Source organism: Stomoxys calcitrans, chromosome 2 (genome assembly GCF_963082655.1).
Source record: "Stomoxys calcitrans chromosome 2, idStoCalc2.1, whole genome shotgun sequence".
NCBI lineage: Eukaryota > Metazoa > Arthropoda > Insecta > Diptera > Muscidae > Stomoxys > Stomoxys calcitrans.
Genome location: NC_081553.1, coordinates 141322960 through 141344737, shown reverse-complemented (window position 1 = coordinate 141344737; position 21778 = coordinate 141322960). Strand labels below are relative to the sequence as shown.

Below are 21778 nucleotides of genomic sequence, written 5' to 3'. Positions count from 1 at the left end.
CAATTCTTATCCGATTTGGCTGAAATTTTGCGTGACGTATTTTATTTTTACTTTCAACAACTGTGTCATATAAGGTTCAAATCGGTTCATAACCTGATATAGCTGCCATATAAACCGATCTGGGATCTTGACTTCTTGACCCCTAGAGGTCGCAATTATTATCCGATATGCTTGAAATTTTGTACGACGGATCCTCTCATGACCATCAACAAACGTGTTTATTATGGTCTGAATCGTTCTATAGCCCGATACAGATCCCATATAAATCGTTCTCTCTATTTTACTTCCTAAGCCCCAATGGACGCAATTCTTATACGAATTGCCTGAAATTTTACACAGGTCTCCAACATATAATTTAATTGTGGTCCGAACCGGACCATATCTTGATATCGTTTTAATACCAGAGCAACTGTTTTCTTATATCCTTTTTTGCCTAAGAAGAGATGTCAGGAAAAGAACTCGACAATTGCGATCCATGGTGGAGGGTATATAAGATTCGGCCCGGCCGAACTTAGCACGCTTTTACTTGTTTTTTCATTAAAATCAAAATATGTCATGTACCCACCATAGAAGATTTGCATAAGTTTTTCGGTTTTATTCTCAAAATACGAGCATTCTAGAATAGGTATATGAATATACATAGGTTTCCAAATATGTGGTTTATATTTTAATATTCTTAAACGCATATGTATATAGAGTTGTCGCCAAGTAGTTGTCCGTTCGGAATCGGACACTAAAAGGGGGTCACTTATCATTTAACTTAAAGTAGAATCGGGCAGCACTCAATGATATGCAAGAAGTCTTCTGCCTTTTCCTTAATGGAATATTCGTGGGCAATTTTGCAAAAATACTTTGCGCCACATTTGGCAGCTGTACTGCCTTTTGTTTCAGCATTATTATCTTTATCCATCACTGCACTGCCTGATGTTTTAGTAATAGGATCTTTTCTTATACTAGTCTTCCCAATATTGAAAAAGGTGGTGATAATCTCGTCGTCGGCCTCCTGTCGGTTAGGCGTTATTGAGTGTCCGCCACTGCACCGCCTGATGGCCCAATATGAGGATACTTCCCTATCCTAGTCTTCGCAATCTTGAAAAAGACGGTCATGACCTCGTAGTACGCCATGCCTTTAGTCGTAGCCAAACTTGTCACGGAGACTTGATCAATGCCCACCACAAGGAGAGTTCCTTCCACCATCTCCCCCATGTGGAAAACCTCCCATTTCTCCACAACCAACTTTTGTTTTTGCTTGCTTTAGACTTCCATCGTGCGATCCATAGCGATTTCGCCGCCCATATCTTTAATGAAGACCGTCGCCTTTGTGAGCTGCGGGATGTCCATCTATTTCATAAGGTCGAGCTTTGCGCCCCAGGGAGTGTGGATACATCCAAAGAACTCTTGAATGCTATTAATTCATTCCGCTGACGCAAAGCGCAACGTTAAGCCGATATCGATGACTGAATAAGTCAGCTCATCTCTGTTGTGCCTCCTTGCCACTCCGGCCTAAGTGGGCAGCTCCTTTCCTTTCTCAGCGTACATCTTCCCCTTCGGTGATGGCTGTGGCATTCTTTTGGAAGTCACAGTCCTCCATGATGACTCAGGGCCGAGCGTGCTTCCTTCGTTGATTTTTCCGACTTTGTCTCTCTCCACAGGACACTGTCTGGTGTCTCCCTTGCGGGGGCTTGGTCTTCCCAGAGTACTTGAAAGCGGGAAGCTCGTCTTCTTCGTCATCTTAGCAAAGCCATCGCTCACATCTGCCGTCATCCCGATGCCCTCATCTCTTGATTCGGTTGCGATGACTGTTTCATTGACACTGGCGCTATCTGAATCGGAGTCGGAAACACCACTCTGATTTATCTGTCTCTTCCTCATTAAATAGTCTGACGACTATGTCCTTTTAGCATAGATATTTAGTGGTTAGTACTTGACTTCCTTGTTAAATTAGTGGCCTTCTGAATGACATTTTAAATTTAGCCTACTTCTTCGTAATTATGTACATAGTAGCTCTGGAAGTGCATGCCTAATAAAAAAGCGTATCCATAATTCGTAAGGTATGCAGCATTCATTTCCTAAATATTTCACTCAAAACTATATTTAAAGTAAAACCTATAATTAAACCAGTAAGGAAAGGCAAAAGTCGGGCGGTGCCGACTATATAAATGCATTAGTATTTGACAGATCACGTGGGATTTCAGACATGGTGTCAAAGAGAAAGATGCTCAGTATGCTTTGACATTTCATCATGAATAGACTTACTAACGAGCAACGCTTGCAAATCATTGAATTTTATTACCAAAATCAGTGTTCGGTTCGAAATGTGTTCAAATTTTGACAAATTTTGTTCAGCGATGAGGCTCATTTCTGGTTGAATGTCTACGTAAATAAGCAAAATTGCCGCATTTGGAGTGAAGAGCAACCAGAAGCCGTTCAAGAACTGCCCATGCATCCCGAAAAATGCACTGTTTGGTGTGGTTTGTACGCTGGTGGAATCATTGGACCGTATTTTTTCAAAGATGCTGTTGGACGCAACGTTACGGTGAATGAACACATTTCGAACCGAACACTGATTTTGGTAATAAAATTCAATGATCTGCAAGCGTTCCTCGTTAGTAAGTCTATTCATGATGAAATGTCAAAGCATACTGAGCATCTTTCTCTTTGACACCATGTCTGAAATCCCACGTGATCTGTCAAATACTAATGCATGAAAATCCTAACCTCAAAAAAATCACCCTTTAATAACCTACACCACCTCGTGCATGTAGTCCTTTTTATTTAAATGTAGAACATATCTCGAAATCTAGTCAGTCTTTAATTTGGATACCAATTGAAATAGCAATTTAGAACCTTGTAAGATTTCCCTACCATACGACAAAAGATTTGGATTTCCACATCTTTAAAAGGCCATATCGGCTAAAAGATTATATGGGGGTTATATCGCAACCTGTGCAAATTTTAATGACACATACTGCGACAAGAAATGTAACATCTCACGCCCTATATTGTAGAGATGTGACCAAAATTGTGGATTTTACTGCCTTAAAAGTCCATATCGGATCAAATATACACATTGAAGCTATATCTAAATAAGGACTTAAATGAAATTTTGCGCACGTATTGGAACGTAAATTTAAACGTCTCATGCAAAATCGGACGAAAATTGTGGATTCTGTGGATGTGTGGATGAACGATATATATGGGAGATATATCTTAATCTAAACCGATTTTTATAAAATTTTGCGCCCATATGAAGACGTCAAATAAATCACCTCATGCAAAATTTTGTAAAGATCGGAATAAAATTGTGGCTTCTACAGCCTTTAAAGACCAAATCGGATGGGAGCTATATCTAAATCTGAACCGATTTTTATGAAATTTTTGCACATACATTGAGACTTCAAAAAAACGACTTCATGCCAAATTTGGTGAAGATCGGACCAAAATTGTGGCTTTTACAGCCTTAATAGTTCAAATCGGATGAAAAATAAATATGGGAGCCATATCTAATTCTGAACCGATTTTGATGAAATTTTCCAGATATGTTAGGATTAGTAACAAAACAGTTCGTACCAAATTTTGTGCAAATTGGTTGAAAATTGTAGCAACTACGGTCATTTAAGTTCAAATCGGTCGATACATATATATGGGAGCTATAACTAAATCGGGACCGATTTTTATGAAATTTTGCACACATATGGAGACGTCAAATAAAACACCCCATGCAAAGTGATTCTGAGTCGATCGGTATACTTATCAATGGGTCTAGCTCTTCTCCTTCTTAGCGTTGCAAACAAATGCACAAATCTATAATACCCTGTATTACATTGGTGGTGTAGGGTATAAATAGAATCAAATAAAGTTTAATCTAAAAATTGTTTGACTCAAATTTATTCGATTCAGAATTTTGTATTTCAACTCCTTTTAACCACTTAAATAAAACAAGTAAAAGCGTGCTAAGTTCTGCCGGGCCGAATCTTATATACCCTCCACCATGGATCGCATTTGTCGAGCTCTTTTCCCGGCATCTCTTCTAAGTCAAAAAGGATATAAGAAAAGAGTTGCTCTGCTATTAAAACGATATCAAGATATGGTCCGGTTCGGACCACAATTAAATTATATGTTGGAGACCTGTGTAAAATTTCAGCCAATTCGTATAAGAATTGCGCCCATTGGGGCTCACGAAGTAAAATAGAGAGAACGATTTAAATGGGATCTGTATCGGGCTATAGACCGATTCAGACCATAATAAACACGTTTGTTAATGGTCATGAGAGGATCCATCGTACAAAATTTCAGGCATATCGGATAATAATTGCGACCTCTAGGAGTCAAGAAGTCAAGATGCCAGATCGGTTTATATGGCAGCTATATCAGGTTAAGAACCGATTTGAACCTTATTTGACACAGTTTTTGAAAGTAAAAATAAAATACGTCATGCAAAATTTCAGCCAAATCGGATAGGAATTGCGCCCTCTAGAAGCTCAAGAAGTCAAATCCCCAGATCTGTTTATATGACAGCTATATCAGGTTATGAACCGATTTCAACCATACTTGGCACAGTTGTTGGATACCACGTGCAAAAATTCATTCAAATCGGATAAGAATTGTGCCCTCTAGAGGCTCAAGAAGTCAAGACCCAAGATCGGTTTATATGGCAGCTATATCAGGTTATGGACCGATTTAAACCATACTTGGGACAGTTGTTGGGTATAATAACAAAACACGTCGTGCGAAATTCTATTCCAATCGGATAATAATTGCGTACTCTAGAGGCTCAAGAAGTCAAGACCCAAGATCGGTTTATATGGCAGCTATATCAGGTTATGGACCGATTTGAACCATACCTGGCACAGTTGTTGGATATAATAACAAAACACGTCGTGCAAAATTTCATTCAGATCGGATAAGAATTGCGCACTCTAGAAGCTCAAGAAGTCAAGACCCAAGATCGGTTTATATGGCTGCTTTATCGGGTTATGAACCGATTTGAACCATACTTGGCACAGTTGTTGGATATCATAGCAAAACACGTCGTGCAAAATTTCATTCCAATCGAATTAGAATTGCGCACGCTAGAGGCTCAAGAAATCAAGACCCAAGATCGGTTTATATGGCAGCTATATCAGGTTATGGACCGATTTAAACCATACTTGGCACAGTTGTTGGATATCATAGCAAAACACGTCGTGCAAAATTTCATTCCAATCGGATAAGAATTGCGCACGCTAGAGGCTCAAGAAGTCAAGACCCAAGATCGGTTTATATGGCAGCTATATCAAAACATGGACCGATATGGCCCATTTACAATACCAACCGACCTACACTAATAAGAAGTATTTGTGCAAAATTTCAAGCGATCAGAATGAAATTTTGCACGACGTGTTTTGTTATTATATCCAACAACTGTGCCAAGTATGGTTCAAATCGGTCCATAACCTGATATAGCTGCCATATAAACCGATCTTGGGTCTTGACTTCTTGAGCCTCTAGAGGGCGCAATTCTTATCCGATTGGAATGGAATTTCGCACGACGTATTTTGTTATGATACCCAACAACTGTGCGAAGTATGGTTTAAATCAGTTCATAACCTGATATAGCTGCTATATAAACCGATCTTGGGTCTTGACATCTTGAGCCTCTAGAGTGCACAATTCTTATCCGATTTGAATGAGTTTTTGCACGAAGAATTTCGTCATCATATCCAACAACTGTGTCAAGTATGGTTGAAATCGGTCCATAACCTGATATAGCTGTCATATAAACAGATCTGGGGATTTGACTTCTTGAGCTTCTAGAGGGCGCAATTCCTATCCGATTTGGCTGAAATTTTGCATGACGTATTTTATTTTTAATTTCAACAACTGTGTCAAATAAGGTTCAAATCGGTTCATAACCTGATATAGCTGTCATATAAACCGATCTGGCATCTTGACTTCTTGACTCCTAGAGGTCGCAATTATTATCCGATATGCCTGAAATTTTGTACGACGGATCCTCTCATGACCATTAACAAACGTGTTTATTATGGTCTGAATCGGTCCATAGCCCGATACAGATCCCATATAAATCGTTCTTTCTATTTTACTTCGTGAGCCCCAATGGGCTCAATTCTTATATGAATTGGCTGAAATTTTACACAGGTCTCCAACAAATAATTTAATTGTGGTCCGAACCGGACCATATCTTGATATCGTTTTAATAGCAGAGCAACTCTTTTCTTATATCCTTTTTAGCCTAAGAAGAGATGCCGGGAAAACAACTCGACAAATGCGATCAATGGTGGAGGGTATATAAGATTCGGCCCGGCCGAACTTAGCACGCTTTTACTTGTTTTCTTTGTTTTTGTAGGAATCCATGCAGGCGCACTACGTTATGATGGTTGTTGACATTCTTTACATATGAAAAGAGACGCGGGAAGGATGTCCAATCACTTTTGTATGCAATATTGTATTCTTTTTGCTTATCGAGTAAAATCTTAACAATTTAAGAATTAATGTGCATAGAACCTAGCAAGAACTTACATTCTTCCTTGTCTCTTTATGAATGATTTTGGAACGTACACAAAAAGACGATAGGTGCAACCTAAAAGCTTTATGACACTACATGGTCTTGTCTAATGACATGTCACTTTTTATGTATCATTGGTATTTCATTATGTGTGTCAAAATTGGCAATCTACATACGTTTCATCATTTTTGCTATCACACCCGTTTGTTATTATACCCTCCACCATAGGATGTGGGGCATACTAATTTCGTCATTCTGTTTGTAACTACTCGAAATATTCGTCTGAGACCCCATAGAGTACATATATCCCTTATCGTCGCGACATTTTATGTCGATCTAGCCACGTCCGTCCGTCCGTCAAAAGCACGCTAACTTCCGAAGGAGTAAAGCTAGCCGCTTGAAATTTTGCACAAATACTTCTTATCAATGTAGGTAGGTTGGTATTGTAAATGGGACATATCGGTCCTTGTTTTGATATAGCTGCCATATAAACCGATCTTGGGTCTTGATTTCTTGAGCCTCTACAGTGCGCAATTCTTATCCGATTGGAATGAAATTTTATACGACGTGTTTTGTTATGATATCCAACAACTGTGTCACGTATGGTTCAAATCGGTTCATAATCTGATATAGCTGTCATATAAACCGATCTGGGATCATCACTTCTTGAGCCTGTAGAGGTCGCAATTATTATCCGATTTGCCTGAAATTTTGAACGACGGATTCTCTCATGACCATAAACGTACGTGTTTATTATGGACTGAATCAGTCTATAGCCCGATACAGCTCCTATATAAATCGATCTCTCTATTTTACTTCTTGAGCCCCCAAAGAGAGCAATTCTTATTCGAATTGGCTGACATTTTACACAAGTCTCCAACATATAATTTAATCTTGCAAATTTTCAGCCAAATCGGATAGGAATTGCGCCCTCTAGAAGCTAAAGAAGTCAAGTCCCCAGATCTATTTATATGACAGCTATATCAGGTTATGGACCGATTTGAACCATACTTGGAACAGTTGTTGAATATCATAACAAAGTACTACTTGCAAAATTTCATTCCAATCGGATAAGAAATGCGTACTCTAGAGGCTCAAGACGTCAAGACCCAAGATCGGTTTACATGACAGCTATATCAGGTTATGGACCAATTTGTACCATACTTGGCACAGTTGTTGGATATCATAACAAAACACGTCGTGCAAATTTCATTCCAATCGGATAAGAATTGCGCACTCTAGAGGCTCAAGAAGTCAAGACCCAAGATCGGTTTATATGGCAGCTATATCAAAACATGGACCGATATGGCCCATTTACAATACCAACCGACCTACACTAATAAGAAGTATTTGTGCAAAATTTCAAGCGGCTAGCTTTACTCCTTCAGAAATTAGCGTGCTTTCGACAGACAGACGGACGGACGGACAGACGGACGGACATGGCTAGATCGACATAAAATGTCACGACGATCAAGAATATATATACTTTATGGGGTCTCAGATGAATATTTCGAGTAGTTACAATCAGAATGACGAAATTAGTATACCCCCCATCCTATGGTGGAGGGTATAAAAAAACTCTACTAGCCGCCTAATATATATTACAAAGGTGTTCCTGTATCATATATTTCCTAGCTCAATCTGTAAAGAAAATACCATTTGGTACCTAAAGATACGAATTTTAAAAAACTATTCGTGTTTCAGATTGTATATATTTTCAAGGTATATCTGTATCCCAATTTTGAGAGCTTTACCTCAATCCACAAAGCACGTACCATTTGGTAAATTTTAGTTTTGTCATAGTGTACCTAAGTACCAAAATTCAGAGTTTGAGGTAATTTCGTTAAGAAGGTACCAAATATTACCGAGTATGAATCTCAAAAAATCCTGTCTTCTTCTAGCTTTAGCCGTTTGGGCTGGGCGCTGGACACTGATCAGTCAGTCAGCCAATCACGTGTCTTCTTTATATATATATATTGAGAGAGAGAGAGAGATTTATTGTCCATTACTTATGGTTTATAGACCATATGCAATTTTTATACCCTCCACCATAAGATGGGGGTATACTAATTTCGTCATTCTGATTTTAACTACTCGAAATATTCGTCTGAGACCCCATAAAGTATATATATTCTTGATCGTCGTGAAATGTTATGTCGATCTAGCCATGTCCGTCCGTCCGTCCGTCTGTCTGTCGAAAGCACGCTAACTTCCGAAGGAGTAAAGCTAGCCGCTTGAAATTTTGCACAAATACTTCTTATCAGTGTAGGTCGGTTGGTATTGTAAATGGGCCATATCGGTCCATGTTTTGATATAGCTGCCATATAAACCGATCTTAGGTCTTGAATTCTTGAGCCTCTAGAGTGCGCAATTCTTAACCGATCGGGATGAAATTTTGCACGACGTGTTTTGTTATTATATCCAACAACTGTGCCAAGTATGGTTCAAATCGGTCCATAACCTGATATAGCTGCCATATAAACCGATCTGGGGTCTTGACTTCTTGAGCCTCTAGAGTGCGCAATTCTTATCTGATTGGAATGAAATTTTGCACGACTTGTTTTGTTATGATATCCAACAACTGTGCCAGGTATGGTTCAAATCGGTCCATAACCTTATATAGCTGTCATATAGACCGATCTTGGGTCTTGACTTCTTGAGCCTCTAGAGGGCGCAATTCTTATCCAATTTAAATGAATTTTGGCACGTAGTATTTTGTTATGATATCCAACAACGGTGCCAAATATGGTTCACATCGGTTCATAACCTGGTATAGCTGTCATATAAACAGATCTGGGGACTTGACTTCTTGAGCTTTTAGAGGGCGCAATTCCTATCCGATTTGGCTGAAATTTCGCAAGACGTTTTTTATTGTTACTTTCAACAACTATGTCAAATAAAGTACAAGTCGGTTCACAACCTGATTTAGCTGCCATATAAACCGATCTGGGATCTTGACTTCTTGAGCCTCTAGAGATCGCAACTTTTATCCGATTTGCCTGAAATTTTGTACGGCGTATTCTCTCATGACCATTAACATACGCGTTTATTATGGTCTGAATCGGTCTATAGCCCGATACAGCTCCCATATAAATCGATCTCTCTATTTTACTTCTTGAGCCCACAAAGGGCGCAATTCTTATTCGAATTGGCTGACATTTTACACAGGTCTCCAACATAAATATAATTTAATTGTGGTCCAAACCGGACCATATCTTAACATCGCTCTAATAGCAGATCAAATCTTTTCTTATATCCTTTTTTGCCTAAGAAGAGATGCCGGGAAAAGAACTCGACAAATGCGATCCATGGTGGAGGGTATATAAGATTCGGCCCGGCCGAACTTAGCACGCTTTTACTTGTTTCTATTGATCCTCATTAAACAAAATTTGCTTCGTTTCTTATTTTTCAAAAATTTAAGAGATATTAAAACAGACGAACGATGGCTATTTGTACATTTTATTTCAGCGCTTTAAGGAGACACTTTGTTGCTGCCATTGCTTAGCAAGCAGAATTGCTTAAAGGCTGAGTTCCAGTGAAGAAAAGTTTTGTTTTTAAACATTTCCTTGACAAGAATCCACTCCATAGTACGAACTACAAAATAGCCATTTTTAATTCACTTGCAACTGCGGCTGTTACAGAGATGCGAAATGAGCGAATGAAAGAAATTTCCATTTGTTAAATTGACTTTTTAGCGAAATTAAAAATTCCACTACTTAAAAAGTATTCACTTGAGCTCGTTGAAGTAAATTACCATGAGTTCATTCGCCGAGTTTTTGCTGGAAGGAAGTAAAGAACTCTCAAGGAGTTTCTGTGTGCATGAGTATGTGTGTGTGTATATAAGGAATTGTTGTTATTTTTTCGGTTTGCCTAGTCCGCTCCTCGTTTTGTTCATATCGTTTAGTGATTAAGCACGTTATTCATTTCAAATTGAATCTGAAAACTCCAGACGGAAGTTCGTTTTCAATTTACAATTGGCGCCAAATAGACATTGTTCTGATCCCTATCCTTACACAATCCTAGAGGCTCGCTCCCGCTCTCTTCCCGGACTGTGTAAGTATACATGAGTATACACACACACACATACACACATTGACCATGTTTCACATCATATATGTAATTTATACATATCATCACTGTATCTTTAAGGATACATTCACTCAGCCATTTCCGGCAAATCAGCAAATGTCTTTAATACCCCGTTTGCCTGTTTTGCTCCTATTTCTTCCTGTCATTTGTCGAAGACAAAGCCAAAGTGAATGAGAGCAGAGACCACACACAAAGAAAAACAATTAACGCTGCGAGTAGACATGCATTCATCGTGACCCTTCTGAAGCTCAGAGAAACGTTTGCAAGGATATTTGGTAGTACAGATGCCGCAAACACACACGCACACTCATACATACTATGCTAACGCATACTCCCACTGAAGCCAATAAGTGGCATGAACTAGATAAGACGAGGGCAAGAAAGAGGAGGAAATAATCAGAAGGAATCGTTCGTAAACGTTTTCGAGCAAAACTTTTTTCATTAGCACAACTTTAGGAGTTCTTAGACAGTTATACAACAGTTGGTATGTACACAAAACTCCCAGCGCAAAGAGTAACGAGAACACTAAACGATCTATAAATCAAGAACTTAAAATATGAACTGGAGTGTTTTAAATTTACCATTGACATAACGAAAATCAATGTGTCATTCTTAGCTTACATATATGGCCGTTAGTCTGGATTATTAATGTTGATTAATACTTATTCAAAACATTCAAATTAACACCAGAAATACCAAGCTTTTTTACATATTCTTTGCTTTATTCACCAAAAGACTGATTTGGTGGAAAAATTGTAAAATTTAAAAGTTGTTGTTTTAAATCATAGAAAATCCATAACAAAACTAATTAGTATTGTTAAAAAAATGCCTTAATTCAAAAATGCTCTATCCGGTAATTTTAACTGGTTTCGTCTTTCTAGTGTTAAGAACTTTGTATAAATGATTGATCCGATTTTAGAGAGATTTTAAATTAAAAATTTCAAATATATTCATTAAAATTGGTATTTTTTAAATTTTTACAATTTCGTCATGTTCACGAAACCTTTTTATACCCACCACCGAAGGATGGGGGTATACTCATTTTGTCATTCCGTTTGCAACACATCGAAATATCCACTTCCGACCCTATAAAGTATATATATTCTTGATCAGCGTAAAAATCTAAGACGATCTAGACATGTCCGTCCGTCTGTCTGTTGAAATCACGCTACAGTCTTTAAAAAATAGAGATATTGAGCTGCAATTTTGCACAGATTCTTTTTTTGTTCATAAGCAGGTTAAGTTCGAAGATGGGCTATGTCGTACTATATCTTGATATAGCACCCACATAGACCGATCCGCCGATTTAGGCAAAATTTCAGGCAAATCGGATAATAATTGCGACTTTAGAGGCTCAAGAAGTCAAGACCGAAGAACGGTTTATATGACAGCTATATCAGGTTATAAACCGATTTAAACCATACTTGGCGCAGTTGTTGGATATCATAACAAAACACGTCGTGCAAAATTTCATTCCAATCTAGAAGCTCAAGAAGTCAAGTCCCCAGATCCGTTTATACGACAGCTATATCCGGTTATGAACCGATTTGAATCATACTTGGCGCAGTTGTTGGATATCATAACAAACACGTCGTGCAAAATTTCATTCCAATCGGATAATTATTGCGCCCTCTAGAAGCTCAAAAAGTCAAGACCCAAGATCGGTTTATATGGCAGCTATATCAAAACATAGACCTATATGACCCATTTACAATATTAACCGACCTACACTAATAAGAAGTATTTGTGCAAAGTTTCAAGCGGCTAGCTTTACTCCTTCGGAAGTTAGCGTGCTTTCGACAGACAGACGGTCGGACGGACATGGCTAGATCGACATGATATGTCGCGACGATCAAGAATATATATACTCTACTCTACTCGAGCAGTTACAAACAGAATGAATAAATTAGTATACCCCTCATGCTATGGTGAGGGGTATTCGAAAAACCTAACATAAGCCAATGTGTCAAATATCAGTTATATCGGGTTATAAATGCGCCTTTTTTGGGGCCAAGACTTTAAATCGAGATATCGGTCTATATGGCATCTATATCCAAATCTGAACCGATCTGAGCCAATTTGTCGAAGGATATCGAAGGTCCTAACACAACTCACTGTCCCAAATTTCTGCAAAATCGGATAATAAATGTGGCTTTTATGGGCCTAAAACCCTAAATCAGAGGATCGGTCTATATGGCAGCTATAATCGGAGGACCGGTCTATATGGCAGCTATATCCAAATCGGGACCGATTTATTGGGTATTTACCCAATAAATTGCCAATCGTTGGCTATTTACCCGGTAGAAACCCATCTCTACGAATTGAGAGCAAAATAAAAACATTTTTAACAAATTAAGGCAACATGTGGTAAGCTATAAATTCATTTGGGCAAGCTACAGAGAAAGCAATTTCGAGACTGGCCAAAGTTTCATCATCTGTCCGTGAAGACCAAAAAAGATGGCATGCTTCCACCTACTCACTAATTAGTAAGCTATGCGATGAGGAGGCACGCCTATTAGATATGATCCAGTTTCAACTGGACAAATAAATTTTCAACAAGTATTTCAAACGAAAACTTGAACACAAAAATTTTAAATTGTTTCCTAAAAGGGAGGGAGCTGATATAGCTGGACAAAGAAATCCAACAACAATAAACCGAGATCTCGATTTTACTTCATGAGCTGAAAAATATAATAAAACAAGTATAAAGGCATTAAGTTCGGCCGGGCCGAATTTTGGATCCCCGATGAAGGGCCTATGTCACAATCCGGTGAAAATTAGATAACTTATGCACCCAAATTCGGCGCGAAAATTGAATGGTTTAATAAATATAAGTCACTGGCAGATCGGTCCATATGACAGCTATTTCTAAATACAGTCCGATCTTTACTATATTTGGGTCAGATGGCGGGTGGCATAAAACTACTTACAATTTCGAATTTCAGCGAAATCGGATGATAAATAAAGGTTTTTTGGGCTTCATAATCTTAGTCAGGAGATCGGTCTATATAGCAGCTATATCCAAATATGGTCCGATTTGGCCCGTTCAATAACTTAGCCAGCGTGCATCAAAAAGACGTATCTGTGCCAAATTTCAGCTCAATATCTCAATTTTTGAAGTGATTAGTGATTACAACATACGGACGGACGGACGGACGGATAGACTGAAAGATGGACAGACACATCGGACATCCTTAAATCGTCTTAGAACTGTACGACGATCCGAAAATATATACTTTGTAGGGTCGGAAATTGATATTTCGATGTGTTGCAGACGGAATGACTAAATGAATATACCCCCTATCCTACGGAGGTGGGTATAAAAAATATAAAAATTTTGCATGAGGTGTTTCATTTAACGACCCAACATATGTGCACAATTTCATCAAAACCGGACCGATATACGCATTTATCGTAAGAAAATCTTACAAAGTTATATTATTTATTTCAATAGGTACACTCATTAAAAAGATTTGCTGAAAATGTCAAACGCTGTCTGCAGAATATTAGTAGTTAATAAGTTTAGCATTAGTAGAATATAAGTTTAATATTAGTAGAATATAAGTTCTGCTATTACAGCGTTGAATTAGAGTTTTCGTTAGTGTAGGTTGGTTGAAATTATCAGTCCAGGTTTTGATATAGCTGCCATAAAAACCGATCTGGAGCCACTAGAGAGCGCAATTCTTATCCGATTTGGCTGAAACTTTGCATGAGATGTTTTTTATGACTTCCAACAACTGTGCCAAGTATATTTGAAATGGGTCTGTAACCTGATATAGCTGCCATATAGACCCATCCGGGGTCTTGAATTGTTGTGTGCAATTCCTATCCGATTTGGCTGAAATATTGCATGATGTCTTGATTTCTTGAGCCTCTAGAGGGTGGAATTATTGTCCGATTTAGCAGAAATTTTGTACAACCCATGACCTTCAACATACTGGTTAAATATGGCTCGAATGGGTCTATACCCTGATGCATCGCCCATATAAACCGATCTCTCAATTTTACTTCTTCAGACTCTAAAGGGCACAATTCTAACTCCAATTGGCTGAAATTTTACACAATGACTTCTACTATGGTCTTCAACATTCAGTTAAATTTTTAATGACAAAAATTTCAATCACGGCTGTAATTGAAAATAAATCATGTGTAATTTAAAAATTTATTGTATCAATTAATGTTTTGATTAAAAGAATTTTATTTTCAATTAAATTTTTATTGAAATTTTTTTGTCGATTTTGATTTTTATAGAGCCAAAATTTCAATGACAAAATTTAAAGAAAATTTTAATGAATTTTTTTTTAATACAATAATTTTTTTTGTTGAAAGATTTTTTTCTATTTTGTCCGGAGTCGGCGTCGAGCTAATTTTTTCGACTACGACTCAAGGAAGTTTGCTCGACTATATCAGTCTACGTTTTGATATAGCTGCCATATAAACCGGTCTGGGATCTGGACTTCTTGACCCGCACTTCTTATCCGATTTGGCTGAAGTTTTGCATGAGGGGTTTTATTATGACTTCCAACAACTGTATTAAGAATGGTTCAAATCGGTTCATAACCTGATATAGCTGCCATATAAACCGATCTGGGGTCTTGACTTCTTGAACCACTAGAGGACGCAGTTATTATCCGATTAGGTTGAAATTTTGCATGAGGTGTTTTGCTATGACTTTAAACAACTGTGCTAAGAATAGTTTAAATCGGTCCATAACCTGATATAGCTGCCATATAAACCGATCTGGGGTCTAGACTTCTTGAGCCACAAGAGGACGCAGTTATTATCCGATTTTGCTGAAATTTAGCATGAGATATTTTGTTATGACTTTTAACAACTGTGCTAAGAATAGTTCAAACCGGTCTATAACCTGATAAAGCTGCCATATAAACCGATCTGGGTTCTTGACTTCTTGAGCCTCTAGAGGGCGCAATTCCTATCCGATTTAGCTGAAATTTTGTACAACGGCTTCACTCATCACCTTTAACATACGTGGCATGAATCGGTTTATAGCCTACTGTAGCTCCCCTATAAACCGATCTCCCTATTTTACTTCTTCAGCCTCTAAAGTGCGCAATTCTTACTAGATTTGGCTGAAGTTTTACACAATGACTTCTACTATGCTCTCCAATATTCAGTTCAATTATGGTCCGAAATGAACCATAAATTAATATTGTTCCAATAACATAGCAATTATTTTCTTTTATCCTTTGTTTGCCTAAAAAAAGATACAGTGGCAATAGCTCGACAAATGCGATCCATGGTGGAGGGTATATAAGATTCGGCCCGGCCGAACTTAGCACGCTTTTACTTGTTATACCCTCCACCATAAGATGGGGGGTATACTAATTTCGTCATTCTGATTGTAACTACTCGAAATATTCGTCTGAGACCCCATAAAGTATATACAGGGTGGCTGATGAATATTGCTACAATGATGAATATTGCTACATTTTTTTTTCGGTGTATGGAATACATTTTTCTTTTATTCATGTTAAATTAAATTATTAAATTAATTATTAAATTATTATTAATTAAATTAATTAATTAATTAATTAAATTAATTATTAAATTATTATTATTAAATAGAAAAAAAGTTATTACATTTTTTTTTGGTAGCGGCTTTCATCAGCCACCCTGTATATTCTTGATGGTCGTGACATTTTATGTCGATCTAGCCATGTCCGTCCGTCTGTCCGTCCGTCTGTCCGTCCGTCCGTCCGTCTGTCTGTCGAAAGCACGCTAACTTCCGAAGGAGTAAAGCTAGCCTCTTGAAATTTTGCACAAATACTTCTTATTAGTGTAGGTCGGTTGGTATTGTAAATGGGCCATATCGGTCGATGTTTTGATATAGCTGCCATATAAACCGATCTGGGGTTTTGACTTCTTGAGCCTCTAGAGTGCGCAATTCTTATCCGATTGGGATGAAATTTTGCACGACGTGTTTTGTTACGATATCCAACAACTGTGCCAAGTATGGTTCAAATCGGTCCATAACCTGATATAGCTGCCATATAAACCGATCTGGGATCTTGACTTCTTGAGCCTCTAGAGGTCGCAATTATTATCCGATTTGCTTGAAATTTTGTACGACGGATTCTCTCATGACCATTAACATACGTGTTTATTATGGCCTGAATCGGTATATAGCCCGATACAGCTCCCATATAAATCGATCTCTCTATTTTACTTTTTGAGCCCACAAAGAGCGCAATTCTTATTCGAATTGGCTGACATTTTACACAGGTCTCCAACATATAATTTAATTGTGGTCCAAACCAGACCATATCTTGATATCGCTCTAATAGCAGAGCAAATCTTTTCTTATATCCTTTTTTTGCCTAAGAAGAGATGCCGGGAAAAGAACTCGACAAATGCGATCCATGGTGGAGGGTATATAAGATTCGGCCCGGCCGAACTTAGCACGCTTTTTCTTGTTTTTTGTCTGAATATCGATTGATATTTTCCCTATCGGTACTATCCGTAAAGTTCAATTTATTTCAAAATTTAAAAAAAATAAGTGATTCGTCACTTAATGTATCCTATAAGATATATTGGTCCTACAGATAGCGCTATTTTCCTCCTACTAGGCCTAAATTTGTACAATGATTTTGTTCATGACTTCCAACTTACTTTATTAAATTTGGTTTTACTCGGTCTGTGCATTGATATTGCTTCTCACTTTCGTTTGAAATAAAGATGTTGGGAAATTGACGATAAAATCGGTACTATAGATATTTTTTACCCACCACCGAAGGATGGGGTATATTCATTTTGTCATTCCATTTGCAACACATCGAAATATCCATTTCCTACTCTATAAGGTATATATGTTCTTGATCAGCGTAAAAATCTAAGACGATCTAGGCATGTCCGTCCGTCTGTACGTCTGTCTGTTGAAATCACGCTACAGTCTTTAAAAATAGGGATATTGAGCTGAAATTTTGCACAAATTCTTTTTTTTTTTGTCCATAAGCAGGTTAAGTTCGAAGATGGGCTATATCGGACTATATCTTCATATAGCCCCCATATATACCGATCCGCCGATTTAGCGTCTTAGGCCCATAAAAGCCACATTTATTACCCGATTTAGCTGAAATTTGGAACAGTGAGTTATATTAGGCCCTTCGACATCCTTCGTAAATTTGGCCCAGATCGGTCCTGATTTGGATATAGCTGCTATATAGACCGATCCTCCGATTTATGGTGTTAGGCCCATAAAAGCCACACTTATTATCCGATTTTGCTGAAATTTGGGACAGTGAGTTGTGTTAGGCCCCTCGACATCGTTTTTCAATTTGGTCCGGATCGGTTCAGATTTGGATATAGCTGCCATATAGACCGATTTCTTGATTTAAGGTTTTGGGCCCATAATAAGCTCATTTATTGTCCGATATCGACGAAATTTGGGACAGTGAGTTAAGTTAAGCCACTTGACATACATCTGCAATATCGCACAGATCGGTTCAGATTTAGATATAGCTGCCATATAGACCGATATTTAGGTTTTAGGTTTTGGGGCCATAAAAGACGCATTTATTGTCCGATGCCGCTGAAATTTGAGACAGTGAGTTTAGTTAGGCTTTTCGACGTCCTTCTTCAAATTTGCCCACATCGGCCCAGATTTGAATATAGCAGCCATATAGACCGGTCTCTCGATTTAAGGTTTTGGGCTCATAAAACCTGCATTTATCGTGTGATTTCGCCGAAATTTGAGACATTGCTTTGTGTTAGGCTCTTCGATATTTCTGTGTAACTTGGCCCAAATCGGTCCAGATTTGGTTATAGCTGCCATGTAGACCGATATCTCGATTTAAAGTCTTGGCCCCATAAAAAGCGCATTTATAATCCGATTTCACTGAAATTTTACACAGTAACTTATGTTAGGCTTTTCGACATCCGTGTCGTATATGGTTCAGATCGGTTAATTTTTAAATATAGCTACTGTACTTATTAGTATTTGGTTCAAATTGGAACATATTTTAATATAACTGATATGGGACATAAGGTATGAAATTTTCACCGAATTTTGATGAAAGGTGGTTTACATATATACCCGAGGTGGTGGGTGTCCAAAGTTCGGCGCGGCCGAACTTAACGCCTTTTTACTTGTTTATTAGATAAATTGAATGTTGCGATTATTGATAGTTTACTGGCTCTACATGTTCGTCCGTCTGTGTGGCGAAAGCACGTTTACTTTTTAAAGAGCAAAGTTAGGTGCTTGAAATTTCGCACAAATACTTCTTATTAGTGCAGATTAGTTAGGATTGTAAATGGGCCACATCGGTCCATGTTTTGATATAGCTGCCTTATAAACCGATCTCCCGATTCGACTCCTTTTGCCTCTTGAGGGAGCAATGTATGAAATTTTGAATGTAGTGTTTTGCTATTATATTTGTACGTTGCTCATGAGGGTGTTTGTAAGAGCAATTTGTTTATTCAAGAATCAATTTAACGATTGTCAGTTAATGATTATCTTTTCGTTTTAAAGTTTCGGCAGATTATTAGGAATTAATGTTAATTGTGTTATTAACAGTACTTTAATTAATATTTGAAATAAGTCCATATTTGTTGAAAATTTTAACCTGCATTTGAGGTTTGTCAGTAGCAATTTTTCTTTGAAGGAGAAGACTCTTGTAAATTTATCTTCTCTTAAACCTAGCAGGGTGATGGCCTAACCTGTATGGAACGCATATTCCGATTTACATTCAAAATGTGTACTGGGTTTATGAAAATCATCGATGTGTATGAATAACAGACACACCGACAATATTCTCGTATATTTCAATGTTCAACCAAACCATGATTGAATCATTGCTAGACTCCGCAATCGCTTTGAAGCAATTCGTGCAATTTTCCTTCTTGAATGTTTGTTTACAACTCCCTTTCTGGCTGCCATCATGTTCAGCTTCTGGACATTGTCATTTCGTTCCTCATTTATTGTCAGTCGAAATTTAGCGAGCAGTTTGTTTAAATTCTTCCATTTTCTTTATGCTCCTGCCAGCAGTAGGATTCTTGTACTCTGCTCTCCATTTCCCTTTTATTCGGGATCACAAAGGGGACATCTCGAAGCAGAAGCAGTGGCAGCAGCAGCAGTAGAAGATGGGCTAGCTGAGGAAATCGTAAACGGCAAAAAGTTTTTAACTTGGTAAGAAGTTGCCGTTTAACAGCTATCAAAAGAAGTTTGTAAAACAAACTATCCTTGGGAAATATTAACAGTACGTTTTGTGGAATTTATATTTTTTAGAGATAAGCGCAAAATTATTTGTGTACCATTGTGTTTGACTGCAATGATACGACTATAATTTCAAAAGTTATGCCATGAACGAAGAGTCACAAACATGATTCTTTCTCTTTGCTTTTCGACGGAAATGAAATGGTTTCGCAGTTCAATATTGACATCTGTGAAATGTCACTCAAGTCAAAAGCTGCCAAGAACTTACAAAAGAAGAATTGTTCATTTGTTCAATTTGACGATGCACCAACATTTTCCTGTAAAAATATGCAAGAATTCCTCAAAGCATTGCATTCCAATTAAATTAGTTGCAAAAACCGTATTCGGATCCAAAGGAAGATATGAAAGGTTTAAAAGAAAACTTTAACGTGTACAGCTTAACTGATCTTAATGTGTGGGTTGCATCCAAGTTTAATCCCAAGAAACGAATAAAGGACAATTTTTGGATTGGTCTCCTACCCTGAAAAGTGCACAACTTGCACATCTTTAAATTACACATTGGACCAAACAGACACGCTCCCCTGTGCACTCCACTGACAAAAGGGTATCGTATAATGTAGTAAACAATGTAAACAAAATTGGTATACAAATTTATTGCACTTTTTGAAAATTTTGTGATTTTATTGTTGATCTTTGGGATTTTATATCTTTGTCTTCTTGGTCTGGCTCGAGGTCATCGAACAATTTGCAAAAACAAGTGTTGGTGTTTTATATAATTGTTTTATTTGTAATTTTTACCAATATTTCGACCACCGCCGGTGATCTTCATCAGGGTTTTAAATTTTGAAACAAAACAATGGACTTTACCTTTCGACAGTCTATGCGGCTAATTATAACTACAGCTAACAATGACTTTTTTCAGCAAATATATAAAAAAGTTGTTGCCATTCTTCTAACCAATTGGGGCATATATTTGCTGCAAAAATTCATAGTTAGTTGTAGTTATGATTAGCCGCATAGAATCAATTCATAGAATCATAGAAACATATTTTGGATAATTGTCGAGTTCTATATGCGGTATCTCTTTTTAGATAAACAACGAATATTGAATAAGAACTGTTATGCTATTGGAACTTTATCACGTTATAGTCCGATTCGAACCATAAATGAAAGCCGAACATTGCAGAAGTCATTGTGTCATATTTCAGTTCACTCGGGAAAGAATTGCGCCTTGTAGGCGCTCAAAAAGCAAAATCGGGAGATAGGTTTATATGAAAGCTATTGGGTATTTGATTAAAGTTCATTCTAAGTTTTATTAAAAATGCATTTACTTTTTTTTAAAAAATCCGCAATTAATTTTTGGGCAACCCAATATATCAAGCTATTGATCGATTCAGACCATATTAGACACGTATGTTGAAGGTCATGAGAGAAACCGTCGTACAATATTTCTGCCAAATCGGATTAGAATTGCGACCTCTAGAGGCTCAAGAAGTCAAAATCCCACATTGGTTTATATGGCACCTATATCAGGTTATGTACCGATTTGCGCCATACTTTCGGTTTATATGACAGCTATACCAGATTATGAACCGATTTGAATCATACATTCAGTTGCTGGAAGTGATAACAAAACACCACGTGCAAAATTTCAGTCAAACTGGACGAGAACTGCGCTCTATAGAGGATCAAGAAGTCAAGACCCAAGATCGGTTTATATGGCAGCTATATCAAGGCATGGACCGATTTGGCCCATCTACAATCCCGACCGACCTACACTAATAAAAAGTATTTGTGCAAAATTTTAAGCGGCCAGCTTTACTCCTTCGAAAGTAAGCGTGCTTTCGACAGACAGACGAACAGGCGGACATGACTAGATCGACTTAAAATGGCATGACGATCAAAGATATATATACTTTATGGGGTCTCAGGCGCATATTTCGAGGTGCATTTTTCATGCATTTTTCACCGGATTATAACGAGAGGTGTTTTACATATAAACCCGAGGT

The 21778-nt window shown here is 37.7% G+C and overlaps 1 long non-coding RNA gene across 1 annotated transcript; it reads left to right on the top strand.

The window, feature by feature from the left end:
- The first annotated feature begins 19558 nt into the window (after positions 1-19558).
- On the top strand, positions 19559-20439 carry LOC106088601 (uncharacterized). Its single transcript, XR_001221479.2, has 2 exons — positions 19559-19742; positions 19842-20439. It is a non-coding gene; the product is annotated as an uncharacterized LOC106088601 (long non-coding RNA).
- Positions 20440-21778: the final 1339 nt, after the last annotated feature.